This window comes from Ranitomeya variabilis, chromosome 5 (assembly GCF_051348905.1).
Source record: "Ranitomeya variabilis isolate aRanVar5 chromosome 5, aRanVar5.hap1, whole genome shotgun sequence".
In the NCBI taxonomy this organism is placed as follows: Eukaryota; Metazoa; Chordata; class Amphibia; order Anura; family Dendrobatidae; genus Ranitomeya; species Ranitomeya variabilis.
The window spans coordinates 89,440,917-89,455,207 of NC_135236.1; the positions used below are offsets into that span (position 1 = coordinate 89,440,917).

Below are 14,291 nucleotides of genomic sequence, written 5' to 3' on the forward strand. Positions count from 1 at the left end.
AGTTTTTCAGGCTTCTGGCAGTCCAATAAACTTTCCATCATCGGCATTAATAACGTACAGTGACCCGACAAAGTTAGCCCTGGCTCTCTTCTAAAATAAAGATGCATGTGCATTCGGACGGTTTGTTTCAATTTGGAGTTCAAAAGTACAAGATCGTTCTTGATAACTCAATCAAAAGTGAGTGATTCACTCTTGTGGTAACCAAAGAAAGTCTGGATTTTTAAGCTACTCCATCAAGCCCCAGTGGCCTAATGGATAAGGCACTGGCCTCCTAAGCCAGGGATTGTGGGTTCAAGTCCCATCTGGGGTGCTTGTTGATTTCCCTTTCCAACAGTTTCTCATGGAAGGTTGATGGTGCAGGTGTAAACTGTTCTCCTTGTGTTGTTTCTTTGTAAATTAGTTCTTGCAAACCTCTACCCTTTACAACGATCCTTTCCATGTACTGAGAGAAGTGTTAACATGCAATTGTGTGGGGCCGACAAACATAGCATCTTAATTGTTTGCATCGTCATTTATGACCCAAATAACAAAGAGTATCTTTTCTAAGATATGGATATGCTTTCAACCACACAATATTGGCAAATATCAAAATCAAAAATTATAATTGAAAAATGTAAACGGTTTTTGAAACATTTTGGACAACGTTCTTTTTTTCATATCATGTTCTTTCTTACAAAACAAAATGAGTAATCTTTCAATTTTCACCCTGGCCACTGGGAATATTTTGGACTCAAACATCCTGTCGTTCTAGAGCAGTTTTGCTTAATATCAGAGGTATGGTTACAAAGACTGACAACACCTCTGTACGCAGCTGTTAACACAGGATCTAGGAATCACAAAAGGTGATGTCACAGATGACCCTGCAGCCCCTGAATTCAGAAGAATTTTTTATATCGTCAATGTCTGTTCATTGCAGCAAATGTAAGTGCGCATTTCCTGAAGAAAAAAAAAACAAAAAAAAAAAACAGGATGTTTGAGTCTAAAATGACCCAGCGTCCAGTGTATAAATTTCTCATTTTCATTTTTAATAAAGATTGTGATATGGTAAAATATTTATTGTCAAACATTATAATAAAACCTTAGAAACCTGTTGTAAGCAATCATTAATTTTCTGAAGAACTATCCCATTTCAATTTTTTTTTTTAATCAAATTTATGTCATAGCGGTGTACCCAGTCAGCTCCAGTGGCGCAATCGGTCAGCGCGCGGTACTTATAAAGCAGTAACTGTCGAGTGATGCCAAGGTTGTGAGTTCGACCCTCACCTGGAGCATTCTATTCTTGCCTTCGTTTTGTATTTTTTACTACTGAAGTCGTTGAATCGGTTCATGATCTAGTGTCAAGATTAAGAGAGAAATTTCAACGAGATATTTGTTGTTTAAATTTTTGTATTTTTTTAAATTGCCGCAGGTTGGACAAGTCTATTGAGTCCCACCGTAATCTGGTGTCATAATTGAAAGGGAAATGTGGAAGGTATCTATTTAGTTTTTCAGGCTTCTGGCAGTCCAATAAACTTTCCATCATCGGCATTGATAACTTATGTACAGTGACCCGACAAAGTTAGCCCTGGCTCTCTTCTAAAATAAAGATGCATGTGCATTCGGACGGTTTGTTTCAATTTGGAGTTCAAACGTACAAGATCGTCCTTGATAACTCAATCAAAAGTGAGTGATTCACTCTTGTGGTAACCAAAGAAAGTCTGGATTTTTAAGCTACTCCATCAAGCCCCAGTGGCCTAATGGATAAGGCACTGGCCTCCTAAGCCAGGGATTGTGGGTTCAAGTCCCATCTGGGGTGCTTGTTGATTTCCCTTTCCAACAGTTTCTCATGGAAGGTTGATGGTGCAGGTGTAAACTGTTCTCCTTGTGTTGTTTCTTTGTAAATTAGTTCTTGCAAACCTCTACCCTTTACAACGATCCTTTCCATGTACTGAGAGAAGTGTTAACACGCAATTGTGTGGGGCCGACAAACATAGCATCTTAATTGTTTGCATCGTCATTTATGACCCAAATAACAAAGAGTATCTTTTCTAAGATATGGATATGCTTTCAACCACACAATATTGGCAAATATCAAAATCAAAAATTATAATTGAAAAATGTAAACGGTTTTTGAAACATTTTGGACAACGTTCTTTTTTTCATATCATGTTCTTTCTTACAAAACAAAATGAGTAATCTTTCAATTTTCACCCTGGCCACTGGGAATATTTTGGACTCAAACATCCTGTCGTTCTAGAGCAGTTTTGCTTAATATCAGAGGTATGGTTACAAAGACTGACAACACCTCTGTACGCAGCTGTTAACACAGGATCTAGGAATCACAAAAGGTGATGTCACAGATGACCCTGCAGCCCCTGAATTCAGAAGAATTTTTTATATCGTCAATGTCTGTTCATTGCAGCAAATGTAAGTGCGCATTTCCTGAAGAAAAAAAAAACAAAAAAAAGAACAGGATGTTTGAGTCTAAAATGACCCAGCGTCCAGTGTATAAATTTCTCATTTTCATTTTTAATAAAGATTGTGATATGGTAAAATATTTATTGTCAAACATTATAATAAAACCTTAGAAACCTGTTGTAAGCAATCATTAATTTTCTGAAGAACTATCCCATTTCAATTTTTTTTTTTAATCAAATTTATGTCATAGCGGTGTACCCAGTCAGCTCCAGTGGCGCAATCGGTCAGCGCGCGGTACTTATAAAGCAGTAACTGTCGAGTGATGCCGAGGTTGTGAGTTCGACCCTCACCTGGAGCATTCTATTCTTGCCTTCGTTTTGTATTTTTTACTACTGAAGTCGTTGAATCGGTTCATGATCTAGTGTCAAGATTAAGAGAGAAATTTCAACGAGATATTTGTTGTTTAAATTTTTGTATTTTTTTAAATTGCCGCAGGTTGGACAAGTCTATTGAGTCCCACCGTAATCTGGTGTCATAATTGAAAGGGAAATGTGGAAGATATCTATTTAGTTTTTCAGGCTTCTGGCAGTCCAATAAACTTTCCATCATCGGCATTGATAACGTACAGTGACCCGACAAAGTTAGCCCTGGCTCTCTTCTAAAATAAAGATGCATGTGCATTCGGACGGTTTGTTTCAATTTGGAGTTCAAACGTACAAGATCGTCCTTGATAACTCAATCAAAAGTGAGTGATTCACTCTTGTGGTAACCAAAGAAAGTCTGGATTTTTAAGCTACTCCATCAACCCCAGTGGCCTAATGGATAAGGCACTGGCCTCCTAAGCCAGGGATTGTGGGTTCAAGTCCCATCTGGGGTGCTTGTTGATTTCCCTTTCCAACAGTTTCTCATGGAAGGTTGATGGTGCAGGTGTAAACTGTTCTCCTTGTGTTGTTTCTTTGTAAATTAGTTCTTGCAAACCTCTACCCTTTACAACGATCCTTTCCATGTACTGAGAGAAGTGTTAACACGCAATTGTGTGGGGCCGACAAACATAGCATCTTAATTGTTTGCATCGTCATTTATGACCCAAATAACAAAGAGTATCTTTTCTAAGATATGGATATGCTTTCAACCACACAATATTGGCAAATATCAAAATCAAAAATTATAATTGAAAAATGTAAACGGTTTTTGAAACATTTTGGACAACGTTCTTTTTTTCATATCATGTTCTTTCTTACAAAACAAAATGAGTAATCTTTCAATTTTCACCCTGGCCACTGGGAATATTTTGGACTCAAACATCCTGTCGTTCTAGAGCAGTTTTGCTTAATATCAGAGGTATGGTTACAAAGACTGACAACACCTCTGTACGCAGCTGTTAACACAGGATCTAGGAATCACAAAAGGTGATGTCACAGATGACCCTGCAGCCCCTGAATTCAGAAGAATTTTTTATATTGTCAATGTCTGTTCATTGCAGCAAATGTAAGTGCGCATTTCCTGAAGAAAAAAAAAACAAAACAAAAAACAGGATGTTTGAGTCTAAAATGACCCAGCGTCCAGTGTATAAATTTCTCATTTTCATTTTTAATAAAGATTGTGATATGGTAAAATATTTATTGTCAAACATTATAATAAAACCTTAGAAACCTGTTGTAAGCAATCATTAATTTTCTGAAGAACTATCCCATTTCAATTTTTTTTTTTAATCAAATTTATGTCATAGCGGTGTACCCAGTCAGCTCCAGTGGCGCAATCGGTCAGCGCGCGGTACTTATAAAGCAGTAACTGTCGAGTGATGCCGAGGTTGTGAGTTCGACCCTCACCTGGAGCATTCTATTCTTGCCTTCGTTTTGTATTTTTTACTACTGAAGTCGTTGAATCGGTTCATGATCTAGTGTCAAGATTAAGAGAGAAATTTCAACGAGATATTTGTTGTTTAAATTTTTGTATTTTTTTAAATTGCCGCAGGTTGGACAAGTCTATTGAGTCCCACCGTAATCTGGTGTCATAATTGAAAGGGAAATGTGGAAGATATCTATTTAGTTTTTCAGGCTTCTGGCAGTCCAATAAACTTTCCATCATCGGCATTGATAACGTACAGTGACCCGACAAAGTTAGCCCTGGCTCTCTTCTAAAATAAAGATGCATGTGCATTCGGACGGTTTGTTTCAATTTGGAGTTCAAACGTACAAGATCGTCCTTGATAACTCAATCAAAAGTGAGTGATTCACTCTTGTGGTAACCAAAGAAAGTCTGGATTTTTAAGCTACTCCATCAAGCCCCAGTGGCCTAATGGATAAGGCACTGGCCTCCTAAGCCAGGGATTGTGGGTTCAAGTCCCATCTGGGGTGCTTGTTGATTTCCCTTTCCAACAGTTTCTCATGGAAGGTTGATGGTGCAGGTGTAAACTGTTCTCCTTTTGTTGTTTCTTTGTAAATTAGTTCTTGCAAACCTCTACCCTTTACAACGATCCTTTCCATGTACTGAGAGAAGTGTTAACATGCAATTGTGTGGGGCCGACAAACATAGCATCTTAATTGTTTGCATCGTCATTTATGACCCAAATAACAAAGAGTATCTTTTCTAAGATATGGATATGCTTTCAACCACACAATATTGGCAAATATCAAAATCAAAAATTATAATTGAAAAATGTAAACGGTTTTTGAAACATTTTGGACAACGTTCTTTTTTTCATATCATGTTCTTTCTTACAAAACAAAATGAGTAATCTTTCAATTTTCACCCTGGCCACTGGGAATATTTTGGACTCAAACATCCTGTCGTTCTAGAGCAGTTTTGCTTAATATCAGAGGTATGGTTACAAAGACTGACAACACCTCTGTACGCAGCTGTTAACACAGGATCTAGGAATCACAAAAGGTGATGTCACAGATGACCCTGCAGCCCCTGAATTCAGAAGAATTTTTTATATCGTCAATGTCTGTTCATTGCAGCAAATGTAAGTGCGCATTTCCTGAAGAAAAAAAAAACAAAAAAAAAAACAGGATGTTTGAGTCTAAAATGACCCAGCGTCCAGTGTATAAATTTCTCATTTTCATTTTTAATAAAGATTGTGATATGGTAAAATATTTATTGTCAAACATTATAATAAAACCTTAGAAACCTGTTGTAAGCAATCATTAATTTTCTGAAGAACTATCCCATTTCAATTTTTTTTTTTAATCAAATTTATGTCATAGCGGTGTACCCAGTCAGCTCCAGTGGCGCAATCGGTCAGCGCGCGGTACTTATAAAGCAGTAACTGTCGAGTGATGCCGAGGTTGTGAGTTCGACCCTCACCTGGAGCATTCTATTCTTGCCTTCGTTTTGTATTTTTTACTACTGAAGTCGTTGAATCGGTTCATGATCTAGTGTCAAGATTAAGAGAGAAATTTCAACGAGATATTTGTTGTTTAAATTTTTGTATTTTTTTAAATTGCCGCAGGTTGGACAAGTCTATTGAGTCCCACCGTAATCTGGTGTCATAATTGAAAGGGAAATGTGGAAGGTATCTATTTAGTTTTTCAGGCTTCTGGCAGTCCAATAAACTTTCCATCATCGGCATTGATAACTTATGTACAGTGACCCGACAAAGTTAGCCCTGGCTCTCTTCTAAAATAAAGATGCATGTGCATTCGGACGGTTTGTTTCAATTTGGAGTTCAAACGTACAAGATCGTCCTTGATAACTCAATCAAAAGTGAGTGATTCACTCTTGTGGTAACCAAAGAAAGTCTGGATTTTTAAGCTACTCCATCAAGCCCCAGTGGCCTAATGGATAAGGCACTGGCCTCCTAAGCCAGGGATTGTGGGTTCAAGTCCCATCTGGGGTGCTTGTTGATTTCCCTTTCCAACAGTTTCTCATGGAAGGTTGATGGTGCAGGTGTAAACTGTTCTCCTTTTGTTGTTTCTTTGTAAATTAGTTCTTGCAAACCTCTACCCTTTACAACGATCCTTTCCATGTACTGAGAGAAGTGTTAACACGCAATTGTGTGGGGCCGACAAACATAGCATCTTAATTGTTTGCATCGTCATTTATGACCCAAATAACAAAGAGTATCTTTTCTAAGATATGGATATGCTTTCAACCACACAATATTGGCAAATATCAAAATCAAAAATTATAATTGAAAAATGTAAACGGTTTTTGAAACATTTTGGACAACGTTCTTTTTTTCATATCATGTTCTTTCTTACAAAACAAAATGAGTAATCTTTCAATTTTCACCCTGGCCACTGGGAATATTTTGGACTCAAACATCCTGTCGTTCTAGAGCAGTTTTGCTTAATATCAGAGGTATGGTTACAAAGACTGACAACACCTCTGTACGCAGCTGTTAACACAGGATCTAGGAATCACAAAAGGTGATGTCACAGATGACCCTGCAGCCCCTGAATTCAGAAGAATTTTTTATATCGTCAATGTCTGTTCATTGCAGCAAATGTAAGTGCGCATTTCCTGAAGAAAAAAAAAACAAAAAAAAAAACAGGATGTTTGAGTCTAAAATGACCCAGCGTCCAGTGTATAAATTTCTCATTTTCATTTTTAATAAAGATTGTGATATGGTAAAATATTTATTGTCAAACATTATAATAAAACCTTAGAAACCTGTTGTAAGCAATCATTAATTTTCTGAAGAACTATCCCATTTCAATTTTTTTTTAATCAAATTTATGTCATAGCGGTGTACCCAGTCAGCTCCAGTGGCGCAATCGGTCAGCGCGCGGTACTTATAAAGCAGTAACTGTCGAGTGATGCCGAGGTTGTGAGTTCGACCCTCACCTGGAGCATTCTATTCTTGCCTTCGTTTTGTATTTTTTACTACTGAAGTCGTTGAATCGGTTCATGATCTAGTGTCAAGATTAAGAGAGAAATTTCAACGAGATATTTGTTGTTTAAATTTTTGTATTTTTTTAAATTGCCGCAGGTTGGACAAGTCTATTGAGTCCCACCGTAATCTGGTGTCATAATTGAAAGGGAAATGTGGAAGATATCTATTTAGTTTTTCAGGCTTCTGGCAGTCCAATAAACTTTCCATCATCGGCATTGATAACGTACAGTGACCCGACAAAGTTAGCCCTGGCTCTCTTCTAAAATAAAGATGCATGTGCATTCGGACGGTTTGTTTCAATTTGGAGTTCAAACGTACAAGATCGTCCTTGATAACTCAATCAAAAGTGAGTGATTCACTCTTGTGGTAACCAAAGAAAGTCTGGATTTTTAAGCTACTCCATCAAGCCCCAGTGGCCTAATGGATAAGGCACTGGCCTCTTAAGCCAGGGATTGTGGGTTCAAGTCCCATCTGGGGTGCTTGTTGATTTCCCTTTCCAACAGTTTCTCACGGAAGGTTGATGGTGCAGGTGTAAACTGTTCTCCTTTTGTTGTTTCTTTGTAAATTAGTTCTTGCAAACCTCTACCCTTTACAACGATCCTTTCCATGTACTGAGAGAAGTGTTAACATGCAATTGTGTGGGGCCGACAAACATAGCATCTTAATTGTTTGCATCGTCATTTATGACCCAAATAACAAAGAGTATCTTTTCTAAGATATGGATATGCTTTCAACCACACAATATTGGCAAATATCAAAATCAAAAATTATAATTGAAAAATGTAAACGGTTTTTGAAACATTTTGGACAACGTTCTTTTTTTCATATCATGTTCTTTCTTACAAAACAAAATGAGTAATCTTTCAATTTTCACCCTGGCCACTGGGAATATTTTGGACTCAAACATCCTGTCGTTCTAGAGCAGTTTTGCTTAATATCAGAGGTATGGTTACAAAGACTGACAACACCTCTGTACGCAGCTGTTAACACAGGATCTAGGAATCACAAAAGGTGATGTCACAGATGACCCTGCAGCCCCTGAATTCAGAAGAATTTTTTATATCGTCAATGTCTGTTCATTGCAGCAAATGTAAGTGCGCATTTCCTGAAGAAAAAAAAAACAAAAAAAAAAAAACAGGATGTTTGAGTCTAAAATGACCCAGCGTCCAGTGTATAAATTTCTCATTTTCATTTTTAATAAAGATTGTGATATGGTAAAATATTTATTGTCAAACATTATAATAAAACCTTAGAAACCTGTTGTAAGCAATCATTAATTTTCTGAAGAACTATCCCATTTCAATTTTTTTTTTTAATCAAATTTATGTCATAGCGGTGTACCCAGTCAGCTCCAGTGGCGCAATCGGTCAGCGCGCGGTACTTATAAAGCAGTAACTGTCGAGTGATGCCGAGGTTGTGAGTTCGACCCTCACCTGGAGCATTCTATTCTTGCCTTCGTTTTGTATTTTTTACTACTGAAGTCGTTGAATCGGTTCATGATCTAGTGTCAAGATTAAGAGAGAAATTTCAACGAGATATTTGTTGTTTAAATTTTTGTATTTTTTTAAATTGCCGCAGGTTGGACAAGTCTATTGAGTCCCACCGTAATCTGGTGTCATAATTGAAAGGGAAATGTGGAAGGTATCTATTTAGTTTTTCAGGCTTCTGGCAGTCCAATAAACTTTCCATCATCGGCATTGATAACTTATGTACAGTGACCCGACAAAGTTAGCCCTGGCTCTCTTCTAAAATAAAGATGCATGTGCATTCGGACGGTTTGTTTCAATTTGGAGTTCAAACGTACAAGATCGTCCTTGATAACTCAATCAAAAGTGAGTGATTCACTCTTGTGGTAACCAAAGAAAGTCTGGATTTTTAAGCTACTCCATCAAGCCCCAGTGGCCTAATGGATAAGGCACTGGCCTCCTAAGCCAGGGATTGTGGGTTCAAGTCCCATCTGGGGTGCTTGTTGATTTCCCTTTCCAACAGTTTCTCATGGAAGGTTGATGGTGCAGGTGTAAACTGTTCTCCTTGTGTTGTTTCTTTGTAAATTAGTTCTTGCAAACCTCTACCCTTTACAACGATCCTTTCCATGTACTGAGAGAAGTGTTAACATGCAATTGTGTGGGGCCGACAAACATAGCATCTTAATTGTTTGCATCGTCATTTATGACCCAAATAACAAAGAGTATCTTTTCTAAGATATGGATATGCTTTCAACCACACAATATTGGCAAATATCAAAATCAAAAATTATAATTGAAAAATGTAAACGGTTTTTGAAACATTTTGGACAACGTTCTTTTTTTCATATCATGTTCTTTCTTACAAAACAAAATGAGTAATCTTTCAATTTTCACCCTGGCCACTGGGAATATTTTGGACTCAAACATCCTGTCGTTCTAGAGCAGTTTTGCTTAATATCAGAGGTATGGTTACAAAGACTGACAACACCTCTGTACGCAGCTGTTAACACAGGATCTAGGAATCACAAAAGGTGATGTCACAGATGACCCTGCAGCCCCTGAATTCAGAAGAATTTTTTATATCGTCAATGTCTGTTCATTGCAGCAAATGTAAGTGCGCATTTCCTGAAGAAAAAAAAAACAAAAAAAAAAAACAGGATGTTTGAGTCTAAAATGACCCAGCGTCCAGTGTATAAATTTCTCATTTTCATTTTTAATAAAGATTGTGATATGGTAAAATATTTATTGTCAAACATTATAATAAAACCTTAGAAACCTGTTGTAAGCAATCATTAATTTTCTGAAGAACTATCCCATTTCAATTTTTTTTTTAATCAAATTTATGTCATAGCGGTGTACCCAGTCAGCTCCAGTGGCGCAATCGGTCAGCGCGCGGTACTTATAAAGCAGTAACTGTCGAGTGATGCCGAGGTTGTGAGTTCGACCCTCACCTGGATCATTCTATTCTTGCCTTCGTTTTGTATTTTTTACTACTGAAGTCGTTGAATCGGTTCATGATCTAGTGTCAAGATTAAGAGAGAAATTTCAACGAGATATTTGTTGTTTAAATTTTTGTATTTTTTTAAATTGCCGCAGGTTGGACAAGTCTATTGAGTCCCACCGTAATCTGGTGTCATAATTGAAAGGGAAATGTGGAAGATATCTATTTAGTTTTTCAGGCTTCTGGCAGTCCAATAAACTTTCCATCATCGGCATTAATAACGTACAGTGACCCGACAAAGTTAGCCCTGGCTCTCTTCTAAAATAAAGATGCATGTGCATTCGGACGGTTTGTTTCAATTTGGAGTTCAAAAGTACAAGATCGTTCTTGATAACTCAATCAAAAGTGAGTGATTCACTCTTGTGGTAACCAAAGAAAGTCTGGATTTTTAAGCTACTCCATCAAGCCCAAGTGGCCTAATGGATAAGGCACTGGCCTCCTAAGCCAGGGATTGTGGGTTCAAGTCCCATCTGGGGTGCTTGTTGATTTCCCTTTCCAACAGTTTCTCATGGAAGGTTGATGGTGCAGGTGTAAACTGTTCTCCTTGTGTTGTTTCTTTGTAAATTAGTTCTTGCAAACCTCTACCCTTTACAACGATCCTTTCCATGTACTGAGAGAAGTGTTAACACTAGTGTTGAGCATTCCGATGCTGCAAGTATCGGGTATCGGCCGATACTTGCGGTATCGGCCGATACTTGCTGTATCGGAATTTCCGATACCGAGATCCGATATTTTTGTGATATCGGGTATCGGTATCGAAACAACATTAATGTAAAAATGTGTAAAAGAAAGAATTAAAATAAAAAATATCGCTATACTCACCTGTCCGACGCAGCCTGGACCTCAGCGAAGGAACCGGCAGCGTTGTTTGTTTAAAATTCGCGCTTTTACTTGGTTACGTGAATTCCCGGCTTGTGATTGGTCAGGGCGGCCATGTTGCCGGGACGCGGACCAATCACAGCAAGCCGTGACGAAATTACGTCACGGCTTGCTGTGATTGGTCCGCGTCCCGGCAACATGGCCGCCATTAACCAATCACAAGCCGTGACGTCACGGGAGGCTGGACACGCGCGTTTTTTAAAAAGTGCGCAAGTCCAGCCTCCCGTGACGTCACGGCTTGTGATTGGTTAATGGCGGCCATGTTGCCGGGACGCGAACCAATCACAGCAAGCCGTGACGTAATTTCGTCACGGCTTGCTGTGATTGGTCCGCGTCCCGGCAACATGGCCGCCCTGACCAATCACAAGCCGGGAATTCACGTAACCAAGTAAAAGCGCGAATTTTAAACAAACAACGCTGCCGGTTCCCTCGCTGAGGTCCCGGCTGCGTCGGACAGGTGAGTATAGCGATATTTTTTATTTTAATTCTTTCTTTTACACATTTATATGGTTCCCAGGGCCTGAAGGAGAGTTTCCTCTCCTTCAGACCCTGGGAACCATCAGGAATACCGTCCGATACTTGAGTCCCATTGACTTGTATTGGTATCGGGTATCGGTATCGGATTGGATCCGATACTTTGCCGGTATCGGCCGATACTTTCCGATACCGATACTTTCAAGTATCGGACGGTATCGCTCAACACTAGTTAACACGCAATTGTGTGGGGCCGACAAACATAGCATCTTAATTGTTTGCATCGTCATTTATGACCCAAATAACAAAGAGTATCTTTTCTAAGATATGGATATGCTTTCAACCACACAATATTGGCAAATATCAAAATCAAAAATTATAATTGAAAAATGTAAACGGTTTTTGAAACATTTTGGACAACGTTCTTTTTTTCATATCATGTTCTTTCTTACAAAACAAAATGAGTAATCTTTCAATTTTCACCCTGGCCACTGGGAATATTTTGGACTCAAACATCCTGTCGTTCTAGAGCAGTTTTGCTTAATATCAGAGGTATGGTTACAAAGACTGACAACACCTCTGTACGCAGCTGTTAACACAGGATCTAGGAATCACAAAAGGTGATGTCACAGATGACCCTGCAGCCCCTGAATTCAGAAGAATTTTTTATATCGTCAATGTCTGTTCATTGCAGCAAATGTAAGTGCGCATTTCCTGAAGAAAAAAAAAAACAAAAAAAAAAACAGGATGTTTGAGTCTAAAATGACCCAGTGTCCAGTGTATAAATTTCTCATTTTCATTTTTAATAAAGATTGTGATATGGTAAAATATTTATTGTCAAACATTATAATAAAACCTTAGAAACCTGTTGTAAGCAATCATTAATTTTCTGAAGAACTATCCCATTTCAATTTTTTTTTTTAATCAAATTTATGTCATAGCGGTGTACCCAGTCAGCTCCAGTGGCGCAATCGGTCAGCGCGCGGTACTTATAAAGCAGTAACTGTCGAGTGATGCCGAGGTTGTGAGTTCGACCCTCACCTGGAGCATTCTATTCTTGCCTTCGTTTTGTATTTTTTACTACTGAAGTCGTTGAATCGGTTCATGATCTAGTGTCAAGATTAAGAGAGAAATTTCAACGAGATATTTGTTGTTTAAATTTTTGTATTTTTTTAAATTGCCGCAGGTTGGACAAGTCTATTGAGTGCCACCGTAATCTGGTGTCATAATTGAAAGGGAAATGTGGAAGGTATCTATTTAGTTTTTCAGGCTTCTGGCAGTCCAATAAACTTTCCATCATCGGCATTGATAACTTATGTACAGTGACCCGACAAAGTTAGCCCTGGCTCTCTTCTAAAATAAAGATGCATGTGCATTCGGACGGTTTGTTTCAATTTGGAGTTCAAACGTACAAGATCGTCCTTGATAACTCAATCAAAAGTGAGTGATTCACTCTTGTGGTAACCAAAGAAAGTCTGGATTTTTAAGCTACTCCATCAAGCCCCAGTGTCCTAATGGATAAGGCACTGGCCTCCTAAGCCAGGGATTGTGGGTTCAAGTCCCATCTGGGGTGCTTGTTGATTTCCCTTTCCAACAGTTTCTCATGGAAGGTTGATGGTGCAGGTGTAAACTGTTCTCCTTGTGTTGTTTCTTTGTAAATTAGTTCTTGCAAACCTCTACCCTTTACAACGATCCTTTCCATGTACTGAGAGAAGTGTTAACACGCAATTGTGTGGGGCCGACAAACATAGCATCTTAATTGTTTGCATCGTCATTTATGACCCAAATAACAAAGAGTATCTTTTCTAAGATATGGATATGCTTTCAACCACACAATATTGGCAAATATCAAAATCAAAAATTATAATTGAAAAATGTAAACGGTTTTTGAAACATTTTGGACAACGTTCTTTTTTTCATATCATGTTCTTTCTTACAAAACAAAATGAGTAATCTTTCAATTTTCACCCTGGCCACTGGGAATATTTTGGACTCAAACATCCTGTCGTTCTAGAGCAGTTTTGCTTAATATCAGAGGTATGGTTACAAAGACTGACAACACCTCTGTACGCAGCTGTTAACACAGGATCTAGGAATCACAAAAGGTGATGTCACAGATGACCCTGCAGCCCCTGAATTCAGAAGAATTTTTTATATCGTCAATGTCTGTTCATTGCAGCAAATGTAAGTGCGCATTTCCTGAAGAAAAAAAAAACAAAAAAAAAAACAGGATGTTTGAGTCTAAAATGACCCAGCGTCCAGTGTATAAATTTCTCATTTTCATTTTTAATAAAGATTGTGATATGGTAAAATATTTATTGTCAAACATTATAATAAAACCTTAGAAACCTGTTGTAAGCAATCATTAATTTTCTGAAGAACTATCCCATTTCAATTTTTTTTTAATCAAATTTATGTCATAGCGGTGTACCCAGTCAGCTCCAGTGGCGCAATCGGTCAGCGCGCGGTACTTATAAAGCAGTAACTGTCGAGTGATGCCGAGGTTGTGAGTTCGACCCTCACCTGGAGCATTCTATTCTTGCCTTCGTTTTGTATTTTTTACTACTGAAGTCGTTGAATCGGTTCATGATCTAGTGTCAAGATTAAGAGAGAAATTTCAACGAGACCGATTGCGCCACTGGAGCTGACTGGGTACACCGCTATGACATAAATTTGATTAAAAAAAAAAATTGAAATGGGATAGTTCTTCAGAAAATGAATGATTGCTTACAAC

At 38.2% G+C, this 14,291-nt stretch overlaps 17 non-coding genes across 17 annotated transcripts; all 17 read left to right on the top strand.

Annotated features, from left to right (window-relative positions):
* The first annotated feature begins 237 nt into the window (after nucleotides 1–237).
* Nucleotides 238–310, top strand: TRNAR-CCU (transfer RNA arginine (anticodon CCU)). Its single transcript has one exon. It is a non-coding gene; the product is annotated as a tRNA-Arg (tRNA).
* An 868-nt stretch (nucleotides 311–1,178) lies between these two features.
* Nucleotides 1,179–1,271, top strand: TRNAI-UAU (transfer RNA isoleucine (anticodon UAU)). The gene is given in 2 exon segments: nucleotides 1,179–1,216; nucleotides 1,236–1,271. It is a non-coding gene; the product is annotated as a tRNA-Ile (tRNA).
* Nucleotides 1,272–1,722: 451 nt separating this feature from the next.
* On the top strand, nucleotides 1,723–1,795 carry TRNAR-CCU (transfer RNA arginine (anticodon CCU)). The gene has a single exon. It is a non-coding gene; the product is annotated as a tRNA-Arg (tRNA).
* An 867-nt stretch (nucleotides 1,796–2,662) lies between these two features.
* Nucleotides 2,663–2,755, top strand: TRNAI-UAU (transfer RNA isoleucine (anticodon UAU)). The gene is given in 2 exon segments: nucleotides 2,663–2,700; nucleotides 2,720–2,755. It is a non-coding gene; the product is annotated as a tRNA-Ile (tRNA).
* Nucleotides 2,756–3,201: 446 nt separating this feature from the next.
* TRNAR-CCU (transfer RNA arginine (anticodon CCU)) lies at nucleotides 3,202–3,274 on the top strand. Its single transcript has one exon. It is a non-coding gene; the product is annotated as a tRNA-Arg (tRNA).
* Nucleotides 3,275–4,141: 867 nt separating this feature from the next.
* TRNAI-UAU (transfer RNA isoleucine (anticodon UAU)) lies at nucleotides 4,142–4,234 on the top strand. The gene is given in 2 exon segments: nucleotides 4,142–4,179; nucleotides 4,199–4,234. It is a non-coding gene; the product is annotated as a tRNA-Ile (tRNA).
* A 447-nt stretch (nucleotides 4,235–4,681) lies between these two features.
* Nucleotides 4,682–4,754, top strand: TRNAR-CCU (transfer RNA arginine (anticodon CCU)). Its single transcript has one exon. It is a non-coding gene; the product is annotated as a tRNA-Arg (tRNA).
* Nucleotides 4,755–5,621: 867 nt separating this feature from the next.
* TRNAI-UAU (transfer RNA isoleucine (anticodon UAU)) lies at nucleotides 5,622–5,714 on the top strand. Its single transcript is given in 2 exon segments — nucleotides 5,622–5,659; nucleotides 5,679–5,714. It is a non-coding gene; the product is annotated as a tRNA-Ile (tRNA).
* A 451-nt stretch (nucleotides 5,715–6,165) lies between these two features.
* TRNAR-CCU (transfer RNA arginine (anticodon CCU)) lies at nucleotides 6,166–6,238 on the top strand. Its single transcript has one exon. It is a non-coding gene; the product is annotated as a tRNA-Arg (tRNA).
* An 865-nt stretch (nucleotides 6,239–7,103) lies between these two features.
* Nucleotides 7,104–7,196, top strand: TRNAI-UAU (transfer RNA isoleucine (anticodon UAU)). Its single transcript is given in 2 exon segments — nucleotides 7,104–7,141; nucleotides 7,161–7,196. It is a non-coding gene; the product is annotated as a tRNA-Ile (tRNA).
* Nucleotides 7,197–8,585: 1,389 nt separating this feature from the next.
* Nucleotides 8,586–8,678, top strand: TRNAI-UAU (transfer RNA isoleucine (anticodon UAU)). Its single transcript is given in 2 exon segments — nucleotides 8,586–8,623; nucleotides 8,643–8,678. It is a non-coding gene; the product is annotated as a tRNA-Ile (tRNA).
* Nucleotides 8,679–9,129: 451 nt separating this feature from the next.
* TRNAR-CCU (transfer RNA arginine (anticodon CCU)) lies at nucleotides 9,130–9,202 on the top strand. The gene has a single exon. It is a non-coding gene; the product is annotated as a tRNA-Arg (tRNA).
* An 867-nt stretch (nucleotides 9,203–10,069) lies between these two features.
* On the top strand, nucleotides 10,070–10,162 carry TRNAI-UAU (transfer RNA isoleucine (anticodon UAU)). Its single transcript is given in 2 exon segments — nucleotides 10,070–10,107; nucleotides 10,127–10,162. It is a non-coding gene; the product is annotated as a tRNA-Ile (tRNA).
* Nucleotides 10,163–10,609: 447 nt separating this feature from the next.
* TRNAR-CCU (transfer RNA arginine (anticodon CCU)) lies at nucleotides 10,610–10,682 on the top strand. The gene has a single exon. It is a non-coding gene; the product is annotated as a tRNA-Arg (tRNA).
* A 1,831-nt stretch (nucleotides 10,683–12,513) lies between these two features.
* On the top strand, nucleotides 12,514–12,606 carry TRNAI-UAU (transfer RNA isoleucine (anticodon UAU)). The gene is given in 2 exon segments: nucleotides 12,514–12,551; nucleotides 12,571–12,606. It is a non-coding gene; the product is annotated as a tRNA-Ile (tRNA).
* Nucleotides 12,607–13,057: 451 nt separating this feature from the next.
* On the top strand, nucleotides 13,058–13,130 carry TRNAR-CCU (transfer RNA arginine (anticodon CCU)). The gene has a single exon. It is a non-coding gene; the product is annotated as a tRNA-Arg (tRNA).
* An 865-nt stretch (nucleotides 13,131–13,995) lies between these two features.
* TRNAI-UAU (transfer RNA isoleucine (anticodon UAU)) lies at nucleotides 13,996–14,088 on the top strand. The gene is given in 2 exon segments: nucleotides 13,996–14,033; nucleotides 14,053–14,088. It is a non-coding gene; the product is annotated as a tRNA-Ile (tRNA).
* Nucleotides 14,089–14,291: the final 203 nt, after the last annotated feature.